The sequence below is a fragment of the Bombus flavifrons genome, chromosome 11 (assembly GCF_040668555.2).
Source record: "Bombus flavifrons isolate JBK064 chromosome 11, iyBomFlav1_principal, whole genome shotgun sequence".
Classification (NCBI taxonomy): domain Eukaryota; kingdom Metazoa; phylum Arthropoda; class Insecta; order Hymenoptera; family Apidae; genus Bombus; species Bombus flavifrons.
Window position 1 is genome coordinate 8,393,449 of NC_138452.1, and position 17,676 is coordinate 8,411,124.

General features: G+C 41.9%; 2 protein-coding genes across 4 annotated transcripts in view; one reads left to right on the forward strand and one right to left on the reverse strand.

Moving 5' to 3' along the window:
* Positions 1-17,676, reverse strand: part of LOC138185162 (pre-piRNA 3'-exonuclease trimmer) — a 118,648-nt gene that overhangs the window by 82,657 nt on the left and 18,315 nt on the right. The window lies entirely within an intron of this gene.
* Positions 7,981-17,676, forward strand: part of LOC138185163 (leucine-rich repeats and immunoglobulin-like domains protein 2) — a 175,092-nt gene continuing 165,396 nt past the window's right edge. For 2 of the 3 annotated variants that reach the window (XM_069123883.1, XM_069123887.1), the window contains exon 1: positions 7,981-8,137. The gene's annotated coding sequence lies outside the window, so the exon portion shown is untranslated. The remainder of the gene's footprint in view (positions 8,138-17,676) is intronic. The other variant, XM_069123886.1, reaches the window with a different exon arrangement.

Sequence of the window (17,676 nt, forward strand, 5' to 3'; positions counted from 1 at the left end):
GGCTCTTGCACGTACATTCTTGCTTCTACATACTTGGCTTATTCAAAGACGAAGCAAGTAAATTATTCAGCTACCACTTTCTATCCATTACGATACGTTCCTTTCATTTTCACGCTTTTCGATGCATTATACGCTCGCCCAATGGAAATTCAATTCTCTTCTCTTCGTTACCTGGCTCCCTGTTGCTCTTCGGCCTCGGGTTGTATCCAATTTGGAAAACTGACGCATCGACGATCTTCTTTTATTTCCCGATATTCCTCTCTTCGAATCGAAACAAAGGGGCGATGAGAAACGGCTGGCTTGTTAGTAGAAAATGACATTTACAGGAAAAAAGTAAGGAAAATAGCAGCAGGTATAGGAAGCTGGACAAATTAGGAAAAGCAAGTTACGAAATGAAAGGAGTTGGCGTTAAACGTTTAGGAAAATGAATCGCGTTTAGTAAGTACAAGAGGGCAATGACGTGTGAAAACGCAGTCTGGCCAACGCGTCTCGAAATAACGTGTTAATTAAAACAAAACGCGAACGTTACAAATAGAGCGTAACATCTTGTTGCCGCTCGCGTTGAACCGACGTATTTCGTTGCCCGTGTAACGAGAGAAACAACAATTTCGCCAAAAGAACGCCGTTAGATTAATTTCTCTCGTTTCTTTCGTATTTTGTAGCATTGTCAAATAGAGAGAAAAACGATGCTCGATCTTCGCCAGGAATACGTTCCTTCTCTCTCGTTTCTTGCTGCCGAGTTTCTTTGGATAACGACGAATCGCCATCCTAACTGAACCAATTGTGTCCTCGTTTATGCGAAAATTCGCGATAGACGGGTACAATGTTCCCCTGCAAAATCATGTTTGTTCAAATTATCTACGATAATTCCGCGCGTCGCGTAAGCTCGTCGAGTTTCCTCGAAAGATCGCAATCTCGTTCGTCTTGCGGTGAACCGGTACGGCTGCGATTCAATGTACCCTGGATCTCAAATTTCTTGAAGTTCCTGCCAGGCTTTGGAAATCTAGAATGGATTCCATGCGACAGTATGCAAGTCGTGCATCCACAATTCATCCCCGACTTTCTCGAAATCCTCCTCGACTTTGAAAAATCTAGATTGAATTTCCGATAGTAATTCACGCAAGTTTCACGACCCATCGTAGACTTAAAATATTTTTCGTCAACGAGGATTCAATTTTGCGTATTAATTTTCACAGATGTACCACGAACGACAGATTCCAAATTCCCTTAAGAAACGAGATGTTTAGTCCTAGAAGGAAACCTGCCGCTATTTAACACTCGATTTACCGCATACGCTTCGTTCCACGCCTCCCTACTTTCTTCTAATTAAATCTTAAGAGGTTCCGTTATCTGTTACGTTGAAAGAAACTTCAGAAAGAAAAGCTACACCCAAAGATCGCTACTATTTAAAGCTCGATCTACTTATACACCTCGTTCCACGGTTCCTCCATCGACCGTATCTCCGTTCTTCATCTTGTGCCAGAAAAGAAAAAGTTACACTCGAAGCTTGTCGTTGCTCAACACCGAATTAGCTTACACATCCCATTGCACGTTTCTGCTGCCCAACGACGACTCTCGTTCGACCATTCCAAGCAGAAAATTAGCTCGAGCGGATCGACTAACGAGTATTATACCTGTTCGCTTGGTTCGCCGTACGCCTCTCTCTCCTCATCCCCGGAAGTCACCGCACGAACGGCCGTTTTCTTTGGCGTAGCCACGCGAACGTGGTGCAAGGGTGGCAAGAACATGGAAGTGAAGCGAGTTAGGCGAAGGGAGTGGAACCAAGGAAGGACAGGGACGTCAGTATTGACCCAGTTGGTGGCGCTCGCTGTTGCTTCACCCTCTGCAAACCCCCGGCGACGGTGGCTGCTCACGCGGTACACCGACAGAGCCCGACAGCTACGTCTGTGTGCGTGCGTAGCCACGCAGCGTGTGCAAAACCGCGCAAAGTGTCACGTTACGCAACCCTTCACCCCCTCCATAGACAAAGACGTCGGTTAAACGAGGCTACACGCAGCGTTCCCGGTGATTCTCGCGACTTCCTCAAAGGACCGCCCCTCCAACCAGGGGATGATACTTTTCAAGGACTTCTGCCCGTGACAAAGGGGCGCGAAGCAGGTCTGTTAAAGCGGCCAGATCGACGTTTAAACGCCAACGATTCTGCGTTTTAATTAGCCTTTGTCGTGCTCCGCGTCCACACTCTTTCGCTGTGCCGTGGCTGGCGAAAATTTTTAAATACCCGGCATAGAAAATCTGCGCGCGTATGTTACTCGAGTTGATCATATTACGAAAGTAATTTGTTATATTTTGGTATCGTTGGAGCGAGCTGATTAGGGAGGTACAACGAAGAGATAGATAATGCAGCTTGATAAGTGGTACTAATTAGCGAGATAGAGATCGTTAAATATTAACGCGGCTTGTATTAGAAAATTACATGGTAAATAATCGATCACCGCTATACAACACCGTAGTAACTAAGGAACTTATTAAAACGTATTTATACGATATGATAAATTTTGCTTCGCGATTTAATCGGACATCGCTTCCTCGATTTTAACAGTGCGTGCGTAATTGGAGTACCTTGTGCGTCGATTATTGACTTTTCCAATGAAGTTAATTATTGTAACGAACCGACTTCGTTAAGCATCGATTTCTCATAACGTGCTCGGAAAATCAACTTCTCCCTTTATTTTTTTTATCCACCGTAGATATTTTGAAAAAATACCGGGCTGCACGTCGTATTCGTAGAAATTATATTCTAACACGTGTATAGAGAGAGAATAAATTTTCTCGATGGCAAGTTGCGCACGAAGATCTGGCCTTTGTTCTGAGTTCGCAGCCGGTGAAGGGAATCCTATTCAACGGTTTGAAAAGGAAGTTCTTCGTGAGTAGATCTGAACGTTCTAAGTTCTCCCGACGAGCTCGCGGAGTTCAAAACGTATCGGACATTGTCCGTAGTCTGGCAAAATTAAAAAGGGCACAGTGTCCGGCAATTAAGCGAAGAGCATCGAAGACACCGTGAAAATTGTATTACAATTAAACGGTCATTTAATAGACGCGACATAATTGCTGTCCGTCTGGGTGTTCTTTGTTAGTTTTAACGAGGAAACTTCTTTCCGTTGCAAGTTGCAAGTAACGTGCCGCAAATTATTACACGATGAACGTGGATACATTATAGAATAACAGAGCACCGTTCAGAAGCTCGTTGCATAATTTATCTTCGTTGGCATAGTTCATTCTCTTGGATGGAATATCGCGCCGGTCGGACGAGTGCATTGCATCGATAAATAAAAACCGAGACGGTTAAGAAGAAATAACAAATGACGGACAAAAGGAATGTGGCAACGATTAATACTACAACTGTTAGATTCGTCCAAACGACCAATTTGTCGTTTGTCCTTTCTACTGATCCAATACAACGGCACGTGTTTCAGCGATCGAACGATCTTTAACGAAATAACGATCGAAACACCGATCATATAGGCAAAACTTGTTCATTTCGTCTCAAAAGTTCGCGTTGAATCGCGCTAAAGTAAATAGATGCATCGAGAGAAACCGCTACTGTGTACTATCGCAAACACGCCGTACATAGTAAGATAGCGTCGCTTTGATCGTTATAACTTATATCTGAATACGTCTGCTGTAATGGAATTGTACACGTAAACATAACCATGCGCAAGAACGATCTGTAGATGGCGTTTGTACAATTGAAAAAAAAAAATTTCGTTATTTTTCAGCCAGACAGAGCGTGTACAGGTATGGACAAAAGCTTGTTTTTTCCTCCCGCGTCATGTATTTTCTTTCATATACATTTGATTTTGATTTTTTGGCATACGTTTTATACCTCACTCGCCGATAGTTGTACCGTTTCAAACAAATAAATCGATAAATCCAGAAACGAGGTTGCGATCGAGATTATTATTCCATCGATGTCCGATGTGTTTTAATTCGTTTGGATATTTCTAGTGATAACATGTCGCGACAAAGTTCGCGCATGCCGACGATCGAGTTAATTAAGAAGGAAACACGATCACGAGGCTTACGAACGAGGTTTGCTGTTGGTAGCGTTGACTGCTAAGTGGTTCGCGGAGATGGCACCGGATACGCGTAACTTCCGCTATGGGAGCAAGTTCGCGAAGAAACGAAACATTGACGAGTAAGCGATCGAAATATCCTGTTCGTGCTGCTGTCGATCGAAAGAGAAAATTTTATGTTAATTAAATAATAAATATACCGAGCGTACTAATTAATCTCCTCCGAGCGTAATAATTCTATATCTTTCCCGGGAATTTTAGAATCAGAGAACAATTGCAAATTCAACGAGAATTGTAAGGTTTCCATATCTTTCTCTTTTGTTTCATTCGAACGCCGGCCATAGGAATTTTTTACGAACGTGTATAATGTTATATAAAACACTTTGAAATTTTATTATCGATGTAACGAGACACGACTATCGATATTACATTTTAGTAACAGTTGAGGTGAATCTGAAAATATCTATAGAAATTACAATACTTGCTACACGTAGTAAAAACGTTGGTACACACGCAGAACATAAAATATATCATTTTAAGCGTATAACAAGTCGAAGTGCAAATAACCAACTATTTAAATTCTTTTGCGTTCTTTGTCAGGTACATGCTCGTATTAAATATCTTGCAACGTCCATATCTATTTGCAGATTTGTTTCAAACGTCAAAACGTCTTATTACTCGGCGTTAATGAAATTTCAGAAATTTTCGTACAACATATAAGATATAGGATAAGAGGTTTCTACGATATAAGTGGTCGGCTAGTAATTTCGCAACTACACAATTTCACATAGCGAAGACGATTTTCATCGAGACGATTGGAAATGTTGAACAATGGAATTCGTTTTTCACACGTACATGGAATTTACGGCGGTTGGAAACTACGTAGACATGATTAATGAAGCTTCCGTATTGAATTATTCGGAACAAACAGCAGCGCGTTTCAGACAACGTCATCGTTAAATCTAAACTAATTTGCTCGGGGGATGTGGATGAAACGCATCGATTGAAAAACCCGCAACGGGAAGCGGGCAACCCGAGAGAATTGAATGGACCTTGACTAGAGGATCCGCAAACCATTCAACGAATGCAAACCGAACGATAATTTGGCAGCGAGGATGTATTTATTTTCCTTTCCTTTTCATCGTAATGCGTTCTACGATCGACATTGAAACATTCGTAGTCACGCGTCCGCGATATCTCGTTACCGCGTCGGTCCTTTGTCTCTCGCGTTTCATCTTTTGCATTCGTTCATTTTTATTAAATTTTCTCGCTCTTCGACGAATCGACGCGTTGATCACGATAACGATTCGATAACGACTCGAATAAATATTTCCGCCACGCGTTAGACATTCCACTCGACCGTCTAACGCAATTTCCAAGCTTCGTCGCAAGTCACGTGTCTTTGAATAAATGTTTTTTTCCCAGCATTGCGTGACATTTTTTTAAACAAGCCCATCACCCGGGGAAACGTAACGCAAACATCGCGAGTTGGAAATATTATCAGTTGTCCGGAGATCATACTTCCTAGCAGACTTATGCAAAACGTAAGGAAACTTGTATTGTGAGAGAACTTTGTTATTCAAATTGCGATACTAAAAGGACGCGCTTAAAAGATTGCAGGGTGTCTCAATGGCGCAACCGTTATCAAGAAATGAACGTTTCGAAGCGACGTTGGAAGTTAACTTTAGACCACAAACGTTATTCGATATCCTTTCAACACAAATATTTGCAGAATCTGCCATACTCAGTTTTTCTCTCTATGATAAAATATTTCACATTCCACCGTAGTTAATATTTAACATTCCACCGTAGTTAATATTTTACCGTATTATTGTACATATTTGCTTAATAGTCGATAATCAAACACGAAACATCCGACAAACGAGAGTTTCACGCTGCAAGGCTCTAAGGTTAAATAATACTGAATATTCATATTCGATATCCGATATTCGTCGAATTCGACGAATCTCTATATTGATTAACCGTCTTTTGATTTCGCCAACTATAATTCTTGTTAGATAACTAACTTGGCTAAATTATCAAGGAAACAGCGGTGATACTTGGTCCGCGCCGCTTCGTATAGGTAACTGACGTGGCTGACGTGGCATTAGTTTCGGAACTAACGATAGAATAGCTTTTACGTCGTATAGATGGGTGATCCCATTTGTGAATGGACAAGCAACAAGAGCGTATGCAAGGAACGGAGCAAGTTCTCGATGTATATTTACTTTGACTGGAAACGTTCTCATATAATAACGTCAGTTTTCTGGGAATTCGAGCAGAACGGCGCAATTGTAAGCGCCGTCGTTTGTTGCGGCAATTTATTCTCCGGGCTTTTGAGACTGTAAGCTCTAAAATTTTCCGCTTTTGTTTCCCAGGCTGGAATATAAAAAGTGAGATTAAAAGATTTGTTTGTCAGTTTTATAGATGGGAACAGCAGAAACGATAAATGGTATTTTTAAAATGAATGTTTATGATAATGGCCGAAAGGTACGAAGAATCAGAAGATCCTGGTCGTTTAAAGTATCGTAGAAACCCGGCGGAATGAGTTAGAACTAATCTTTTAGGCCTCTTATCCGTCCCCATTCCCCAGCCTCAACCAAAACCAGCTCTTCCATCCACAATGTCTGGGGCGAACAAAAGCCACTCCGAGCATTATAATGCAAACCAAAATTCTGCTGCCTTACCGCAGCCACCCAACAGAATGCCATTAATGAGCAATCTCTAGCCAACGCTGCCAATTACAGCACCTGACGAACGAGATCGGTCCGATCTTTTCTTTAAATTCTTGATTTTTCCAAAAGATAATATCTGCTAGTATGGACTCTTCAGTAAGGCTCTCACCTAGCAGACCTATACCTTAGACACAACGAGAGAAGATAGAACGAGTGAGTGTTTCGTCCAAGATCCGAAAAGATAATATATATATATATATATATATATATATATATATATATATATATATATATATATAAATATATTAGAACGAACGACTAATTTTTAGCAAATACAAACACTTTATAAATGCATTCTACCTTCGTAACGTCACATATATACGTCGTTCGGTGATTCTAGTCGATTTAGAACGACAGCCTATGCAGTTTACTAAAATGCGTAAATTAAGCATAAACCAACGAATGAGAACGTGGATAAATATGTAGATTCGTTGATAATACATACAGACGTATGTATATCTACTATCGGAGTTAGTCGCGATTCTTACTAGATTAAAAGAATTCTTGTTACGGGATCTATACCTAATTCGTGAAAACCATTAACGGGCCAACCAAGTGCCACAAAAGTTCATACCGTCGAAATTGAAGAAAATTCCCACTCGTTTTGTAGGTACATATTTTGATCTGTTGAACGAATAAAGTAGAAGCTGCTTTTCTAAACGTATTACTTTGTAGATATAACTTCGCGTACTCTCGAATTTGTACATTATTCTACATTTAAATTTGCCAGGCGCGCATGCACATTTACACGCGATTAACTCGATTGTCTTTAGCTGGTGTCAGAACTAACGGAAAGCAGCTTAAATCGTAGAAAGGAAAACTTGCGCTACAGGAATTAAAAGAGCGGAATAAATAATTTCGCTGGGAGGAATTGCGAGACATAGCGAACGGACATTTTGGTCGCGTTGACCATGCCTATCGTGCACAGTGTGCGAGTCGCAGACTCGTACGTTATGCTTTCACGGCGAAGAATTCATTGTAAAAGGAAGAGGACGAGTTGCTTTGGCGTGAATGGTTGAAACACGGCGCGGCGAAGGGCAAAGGGCGAGCCGAGGTGCTCGATCCGCTTGAAACGGGCTTGGGCCACTCGGCTAGGAGGACGAGAGGAGTCAAGGCGCAGGTGCACCGTGGCCTCCTGTCGTCGGCGTCGGCGTCGGCATCGGCGTCGGCGTCGGCGTCGGCGTCGTTGCATGCTCCGCTAAGGTACGCGCGCTCCGCCACGGTACAGAGCGCGGCAGGAGTCCAAAGGATCACGAGGTCCAATCACGCAAAGTCGCTCGCCGGTAGCCCGTTGTCGTCTAAACGACTCTTGACATGAGCCTCGGTTCCCGCGCGTCCGTCAGCTAGGGGAGCAACTTCCGGTCTAAGGTCAGTGATACATCGATCATCGCGATCGTCCAGTCGAATCGTTCAACGCCACCACCAACCGCTTCGACGCTTCTATTCTTGTCGTATCAGTGATCTTGCCATTCGTTTATTTCTTATCGATCAGTGAATCTATATATCGTTATACCGTTATGTATATACGATATAAATTAGAGGAAGAAAGTTGAAAATGATATACATGTATATATGTATGTAGTGGAAAAAGCACCGAGCAATTGTCGAGGGATAAGTAGAGGTGTTTGATCGGATCGTTAGGCAAGGATCAGTGATGATCAGTGATGAACGCCCGTGAACAAGCGAGCACCTTTCCAAAGATTCTCGCGGGAAAATCGCGACAAGTGACGATCGTGTGCTTCGTTTGGATTGTGGATGAAACGATATCTCGGGATATGAAGTGTGGATAATCTTTGGTAGTTCTATCCTTCGTGCCATTCTTCTGTTTGTTCGTACGAGTTTGAATAAAAGAACGAAGAACGTTTCATAAGTATCGTTGTCTATGCTTGATCGAATGCTTCTAAGACTGGTATTAGTCTGCAGTATCGAAGAAGGTGGCTATTTGTTCACGGGCCCGACGAATACCTATCAGACACCTGTTACTATGCTCAGCAAGAATTTCTCGTCGGCAGCGTTGAAGTTCTTGGTGACGGGGTTAACGAAATTTCGCCTCACGGAAGATTTTTATTTAATTTAGTTGTGTGTATGGTTGATAAAATTATTCAGAGAAGTTGGTATTCTCCAGGCTGCAGTCAATTGCACGAGATCGAAACGGATGTGAGTAACCATTTCTTTTTTTTCCTCCGTTTGCGCGGAAAGTTTCAAAGAGACTCTGAACTCTTCTTCTCTCTCTCTCACTCTCTCTCTCTCTCGTACCTACTTCCTCTCCGAATGCTTTCTCTTCACGTACAGTATAGCCGTAATACAGCTTTGAAAAGGTACGAGAGTTGGCAAGTCGAAATTTGTAATTTTATGGGAAAAAGAACGGCCTGCGCGAATTTCGTGGTAGCGTCGTGTTAGCGCACGTATAGCAGCTCGGACTCGCGGAAGTAGCGTAGAATTAGGATGTCGGCGACGATCCTGATGGCGACTTGGAAATCCTAGCGTGCACGAGTTTAATGAGCTTCTGAGTCGTTTTCCAGGAAGACCCTTTTGAATTTCTTAAAACAAGAGTTATCGATCGTTTCGCGGCCTCTCGCGGATACACGCCTATACCCGGTGAAAAAATATTCGCCGACGCTCTCCTTAAGGTTCCGTGCATCGCATCGAAATATCAAGCACGCGAGAGTATCGGATTCTTTTCCTCGTCTATCGTTCGAAACGGAATGGAAGGAGCGAACGAAACGGATCGCGCAATGTTGCGATAAATACAGCAAGACGCTTGGTATCGTGTTGCTTTTTTAAAAAAGCTATAGACTTGAAGAAGAGAATTATACAAAAGTTGTCGTATGCTGTAATACGCATTTTCTACCCTGAACGTTCGATGATTTTTCTGACTCAGCCGTCTCTTTGTACGTCAGCTCGTCGAATGCGTAGGTTAAACTCGTTAAAGGCGTGTCCTTGCCTTTAACGAGTCGCATCTTAACTCCGAAATATCGACGTATACCGACAAGTTGCTTAGGAAAAGGAAACGCTCGTTGCCCTGCCAAGAACTTGTACGTTCTACTTGATTCATACGACGGATAATGGAAATTCTCGTAGTGAACGAGGAACTGGGACTGGTAAAAGCTAGGAACATGATGCTCTTTGTTTCGCCTTAACAAATATTGACTGTACGATGGAAAAATGATATTCTCGTTTGACAAACTTCAGTCATGAAAGAAAATCTTCAGTCGTGGATACGTGCAACGTATCCAAACGTCCAACTCCACCCTGTTTCGTCAATCATCTACTGATAAAATAACCACGCGAAACATGCAGTGTAGTATCGCGGAACGAATTACATGTTCCGTTCACTTGTCGTTTTCGCCACAAGATCGATTACGCGTCGTGGTTTGTAGCTCGAAATATGTACATGGGCGCGACAGTAGGGCTAGAATTACAGCAATTACGCGTCCCGATGAAACATCCGAAGAACGATGCAGCTCTCCAAACCGATCGACTCCTCGAATTTTAGTAATTTTTCAACCTCGTTATGTAAGCGCACGGTTAATGTTCAATTCTAAAGAAACAAACCTCTTTACGAATACATTGGATTGGCAACTAAGTGATTGCGGATTTTGTCATTAGGTGGTACTGACAAAATCCGCAATCTCTCAGTTGCCAACCCAATATTACACGCGTTATACGAAACGTATACATTGTGCAATTTTATCAGCATCGTTACGAGACATCACTATCGTCGATATTTGAAACAAGTGCAGGGACAACGAATGAAATTTCAAGATTTCTTACGTAACACGTACAGTATGGACGTAAAAGTTCGCTGTGGTAAGCCTTCAAATACTTTGGTGAACCGGTGTATATACATAATTGATCGGTTTGACATATTCGTCGGTATGACAGTTTGTCAGAACACGCATCCACCGGTAACCATAGACTAACGCGATTCGTTGGAGCTCGAACGCGATATTCCTGGCATCGACTAGCGTTTCACGGTAACCGCGAGCGTCAAATGTCAATGCGCGTGTGTGTTTTAACATTCGGCGGCGCGACGCGACGCGTTTCGATTGAACCAGGCCAGGGGACTCTGACAGAATGAGCACGATATCGATCGCGCCGAGAATATTCACCGAAGCGAACGTACGACGAACCGAAGAAACAACTTTGAACGCGCGTTGCGCGTAACAAGTGGCTCCGTTCTTCAGCTTCTGGTCTCTTTCTCTCTTCTCCGTTGTTTTCATTGTTCGATCTTGCTGATTCTCTCTGGTCAGTGTTCCAGAATCGCGCAATATGTTCACAGTATAGAGACACGTTTTCATTCTGTACAATAGCATCCATTGTGCGGTCGACTTACCGCGTGCCTTTTCGTTCGTTCGGGTTTTCCGATTTTTCGACCGTTTCTTGGCTCGATTGCTTGCTATTCAGCGCTGCAATGTTTTGAAAGCTTGTCCCGACGATGTAGACGTTCGACGATGGCATTAGAATGGAAAAGAGGAACGTTTCGAGGTCGATTTTGGTGAAAAAAATGTTCTATTGGTAGAGTTGTCCTTTGTAATTGGTACAAAGACCGAAAGCAAGCTTTCTAGAAAACCGTGATTAACGACTTTTGAATTTATACACAGTGTTACTTGAGACTTTGTTTTCCCAGTAAGAGACAAAGCGTACTCGAGCTTTTCCTTCAACACAACGAAACGTCGTTTCCTTTCCCAAAGATCTCACATTTTTCAACTGCTTTCACGACTGTGCGCTATCTTCTTCCGACTGAAAATTTAATAAAACATTTCTCTAACCTCCGTCCACGTACAGACCCTGTCCATAAGCGCAAGGACACCTGCTGCTTTTAAACAAAGTTCGATAACCGACTCAGATTATTAGAGAAATGATTAATCGTTCAGAATTTTACGTTCGTGCGAGATAACGATGGAAGATAGGAGAAGAACAAATTAACGACCACGTCTTTCCTCCCATGCACCTTCATTTAAATCCTGCCTAAAAAATTAGCAGTTGTTTGGATAAGAATCTTTCTGCGAGAAATTTGAATACACGATACGATGATCAACATGACTGAACCGATGCTGAAAAGATGTAGCAGATACGCAAGAACGGATTTAATTTTGTACTATAATATATTCATAATTATAGCGATACTTTTCTCAAGTTCCAGACGAGATATCAATTCGTACAATTCGAATAACTTGTCATAATCTGGTTGTCAAACCTCACCTTTCCATATGCGTCTTATCATTCTCTTAAATCATCTTATCGCCCGAAACAGAGTTTTCGTCCGAGTCAACCTTCCCGTACCTACTCGTAAATAGCAGTTCATTCTCGTTCGTTCGTTCTGCATCTCCAACTGCGTAAAAAAAAAAAAAAAAAAAAAATCGAATATACGTTGGCCGACGTATTCGTCTAGTAATAAAACACATACATGGAGGGATCTAACGCGAGTCAAGCCATTTGCTCGTACGCGTATGTTGCTGGACTGTGCGATATTAGAAGATGGAAACGTTCCGTTGGTTGAAATTTTCCGTACCGTTGGTTGTCAGCCACGGCACGAAGAATTTATGGGACCGGGTGGAATTCAACAACGCCCTCTCCGGAGAGTTCAATCCTGTTTCGCGCGTACCTCGTCATCAGCAATGTCCCGAATTTCCGCCAGCACCACACGGCCAAGCAGAAGCATAGGGTGTGTCCGATTCGAGTGTGCGTGTTCGCTCACAGTTGTTTGTTTAATCCCTCGAGGGATCTGCAACATGGCCACTTGCCGTTTTCGCTTCTATCAAAGGCTCTTCCCCATCGACCGCACTTTCCAACTAAAACCTGCCCCCTTTCGCTCTATGCAGTGTTAACACGGTGTCCATCTGCTTGTTGCTCCACTTGTTCATCTTGTCTCGCAATTTCGCGGTTTCCGACGGAAATACAACATTTTTAATTTGGCTTTGTAAGTTTTATGATATCTGCCGAACACTCATTTTGTATCTTCTTTTTTTTTTTGGAAGATTGGGGTTAGGTTGGAAGATTGGAATAATACGAACGACTAAACCTTCGGAGTTTTCTTAACCAGAAACTTGCGTAATTATAGAATGAAAAGTTAACGGAGACCAAGTAACTTCAAACAGAGCGATCGTAGTCGTCGCAAATACGGTTTAATTTATTTCGAAGAGAGACGATTCGACGCGTTAAAAAATAGCGGATCTGAATGACGGAGTTTGACTCGCCTTTTCCGGCTGATCAGTTGAGAATCAACGACTAGTCCAAAGTCGAGGGTAGACTTTTGTTAGCGTGGAATTCCAACGAACGAAGATATAGAGCAAACGATAGCAAAAAGGTTTCACCGTTTCTTCTACGATATACCGTTTCAAAATTTTACCTCTGTTTCTGAAGATTTTCCGAAATGTTCAATTTTCCAGAGTCACGATCTTATCGAATATCAATTTCGAATTTGTATTCGCCGCGTCCCAAGGCTTATTAGAAGCCTCTTGTCGAGCTAATAATTAATTCATCGACGAAGGTAAACGAGCAGCGAGATACGAGCGGGACCCTCGACGAGCAACGAATCGTCTCGCGCAAGCTGTCGATCAAATACGAGAGGAGAGCGTGTTTGAAAGCTCGTAAATCTGGTCACCCGTGGCTGGAATAAAATCGAACATTTTAAGTTCGCCTTGTTCGCTGCTATGAATTTCTTCCTCGACGTTGTGAATTTACTTGTTGCCTCTAGCCAGCGTGCGGTTTTCTTCCCTGCAACAGTAATAAAAAGTTGGCAGCCGGGAAATCGATTTAAGATATTGCTTTCGTTAAAAACCATTCGGCGCTTTCGAGCATTTTTAATGCCATAAAATTCCTCGTCTCGTTTAATCTGTCTTTCCTTTCTTCTTATTTTCTCATTTATTTTTGTCTTTCGTTCGTTAATATCGCAGGAATGAAATCGGGCGTGGTTTACAGCGTTCATTAGCTTTCCAATAGAACATTTGGCCCTTTGTAAACGCATCCTTGTCTTTGCGCCAGGATCGATACCGTTATTATCTTCCAGTCACCTTAACTGGCTTTCACGCGACCAGTTTCAACCGCCTCGTGACGTTTTCCCGAATTAAGCCCGGTGACATATTAAAATTGCCGAACCTCGACTAACTTGATCGCGTTCGTATTCCGATATCATTCATCCGTACGACTTCTTTCTGACATTTCAAAATACGCGATGCTGCTGGAAAGTAATATAGTCGGAGAAATAAATCGCAATTTCCTCAGTTTTTAAGCGTTCCTTTCAATTCCTGCTGCGGAGAAACGCTGGCTACCAGCACAGCGATTTTTAATAACCAGACCAGAACTAAATTGCCAAGAGCGAAGCCATTTCTCCAACGACAAATCCTTCGCCAGATTTACTTACTTAATTTTCCAATGGTCTGTTTATAGGAAAGCTATTAAAACTCTACACGGTCTTCGTCTAGACAGACTCGATCGATTCGATTAATAATTTAATCGTCGTACCGCGATGCTTTAACCCACACGATCAACTTCCACCTATATTTTACCAACAAATGCACATTTGCGCATCCAACCGTTGGAAAATCACAAAGGATAGGTTCCACTGGCGGCTTATGACCAGGAACAGCGTCCGTAATCGCGACTCCCGATTTTCTTTACCGTGAAAACACAGGAGAATCCGTGAAACGCAACGAGTCGGTATTGAGCGTTATCAGATAGCGACGTCGTGGCCCATTCTGCTCGAGGTCGCGTCGCGACGCTCCAACCTTTTCGGCGTAAACCGAGGCAATGGCAATCGCCTGCCTTATCTTCCTTTATCCTGCTACCGAGTCCCTTTCGCTCGCCAGCTTTGTTTCCCCCGTTATACGTTTTTGCAGCGGAAAGATCGTCTCTTCGGTAAAAATCCACCTACTCTTTTTACCTTATTCGCAAGAGGACAGTTATACGCGCGTACGACGATGATGCCGTGAGTCTGTGCTTTCAAAGAGAAATCCAAGTGGACCGCGATGTGTTACAAGATTTCTCCAGCGACGTGCTCCTTATTTTTTGGCTGGCTTAAAAGTTTATCAGGCAAAGTTGTGCAGAGGAAACATTCTTTTTTCGTACTTTTCGAGAGAGAACGATGACGACACGGGGCTTGCACGAGCAGGTTACCATCATGCGCGTGATTTATCCGATCGTAGAATTTGATGCGATACTTGATGGAATAAGCGCGAGTAAATGGGCAAAATTAGCGAACAGCGCGCGCGAACGTTTTTATTAATTTCGTCGTTAGGTTTGTTAGGTTCGTAAGTATAAGCTTGACGAGTAGGTAATATATGTAGGTAATAAATGAGACTTTGTAAACAATTGAAACGGTATTTAGTTAGATGGATATAATAGTTTCATTAGGTGCCGTCGTAAGAAGGGGTCGATTATTGAATTTAAAAATTGCTTATCGCGTTTCTTGATCCTCGGACGATATCTCGAGCTTTTTCTAGTTAACGTTGGAGTATTTTAAGGTACAGCGAGAGTTAACGCGATCAACGTCCAAAGCTATAAAATAATATTTCATTTCGTCCGAAATAAAGCTTCGTATTACATGGGAGGTAAAGCTGTTACGATGAAACTGAAAATATAGCTTTTGAAATATTAAATCATTCTATATCTGTTGTCCAGACGAAAATGTATTTGATTCGAAGGATCTAAATTAAAACTAAACCTAAAATTAAAGAACAAAATAGATATAAAATAACGACAACAAGACTGTAAACAAGTCAATGGATCGAAGCAGTCGTCGTAATCGATAAACCACGAACTTTCGTGCTGTGAAACGATCGCGCGATTGCACATGGAAGAAATTAAAGGACAACTGCTATCCAACAAAGATTGATTAAAGAACTCGCTGCAATATCCTTATATTACACATTGTCGGCTTGCCACACGTCCAGAGAAACCAAAGAGTAGCATTTACGGCAAATCTACGTTGCAAGCTTTACTCCGGTTAAAAGACACAAGAGCAATGAGAAACTGAACTGAACGATAAATACAGCAGAGAAGTTACGCTAAACCAATTTTCATACAGTGTTTCCTACAGATCTCTAAGGAGGTTTATAACGTTAAATCGCGTTCTAAACTCTGCTTCGGTTAGAAGACAAAACGTTTCAATAAAAAAAGGACCAAAGATAGAGTGAAACGACAACTATAATAGGAAAGCTACGTTAAACCGGTTTGGCCTGTTCTCTACAGGTTTCTAAGAAAATTGGTGCCAACGTTGGATGTACATTTCAAACTCTGTTACAATAAAAAAAAAAAAGAAAGGAAGAACAAAACATATTTACAGAAGAAATAGGAAAAACAAAACGAGACGACAAACAGTATAGAAATGTTACGTTAAACTGATCCGCACGTGTCTTTAAGCCGACAATATTCGACCAGTGTGCCACGAGAATTCTCGAACCGTACGATACTTAATTACCTGTATTTAATATTTAATCAGAGCCACTGACTCCTTTTTCCTTAGATTGCCAAATAAAAAAGTAACGACAGCCGTCTGGTATAAATACTGTGTCAAATACATTTGCTGGTGTACCGCAGAATTTTAGTAATTAATTCGCTTGCTTCGTGAGATGAGAAAAAAGGCTGTTTTAAACAAGAAAAAAGAAAAACCGATGCTACAGGTATTTCCCGGTTAATCGGCGAAGAGTGCTTCGCCAAAGCGATTTTCTAAAAAGCCGCTGCCTTGACACACCAACGTTCGTTACTGCGAGCAGTTTCCGACGTCGTTGAATATTTCCCTAACGAAAGAGGGAACGTCCCCCTCGAGATTTTTAACTATCGTCCCACGCGATCGGTACTCCAACTTTGTCCTGGGCCGAGGTTCAACTTTAAAGCGTTTTACATAATGCAACCCGAGAGAATCTATGGCAATTATTAATTTGGAGATCGAGTCGTGGCGTTTGGTGATTAAAATGGATGAGCTTTGAACTGAGACGAAGAAACGCCTGATGGCTTGGATTCAGCGCGATAATGCGATTCTGATGATGCACGCTTCGTGTTTCGTTATGCTTTCGTCGACGAATGCATAACATTTGCGTGGAAAAACAGAGAAGGTCTGTCAGTGGTTTAAATCTCCAAGGACGATGTAAAATATGGACAAGAGGTTTCATATGATAAAATAAAGAGACAGCTGATTGTATCGTAGAGGGTAGCACGATAAAAGAACATTGAAAAATACAGAACAAATTTTATAACGTGTTTCTTACATTAATGTTAGTCGTTGAATAAATTGCACGTTGCGTTTTTACGGCCGAGATTATTTTTCGTGACAAGAAGGTCATTAGAAACGGCGTGAAATGTATTTGCTTCTTGGGAAAAAGGGCCAATGAGGAACAAGACTCGTCAAACACATCCAATGTCTACACGAAACATTGATTTCAATTTCCACTTCACCATGTTCAGGATTAAACTTCGTTAGCTCGGTTTAAGGCTACTTCCATCAAAGTTTGCTAACGAAACCGTTACACTTTTGAGTCAATTAAACATTGGAAACCACAAGTATACATTTAACTCACAAACTTTTTTCCCGTGATCTACGAATCTAGTTGAAAAATACTTTTCTTCTCGCTTTGTACGAATCCCTGTTTGATTGAAATCTTAATTAATCGTCTTTCCAGATGAAATAAGAAAAGAAAACGAATCGACGATCGGAAAAGCGAGAGATTTTTATATAGAATAGAAAAATTTTCTTCCCGTTGGTAGAAGAATCGTTTTATTTTTCCTTTTTTCTTTTTTCCAGTTAGAGACACGAAATTAGCCGAGAGACAGAGCGCACCAAATTACGCGAAATTAAGTGTTTCGAGAAGCAGACAGGCTCTGGTTCGTTACAACGTTAGCGTCCAGGCGTAATTGCACGAGACCCGGCCGGACAAAAACGCTAAATATTTCTGCTTCGAGAGATAAGA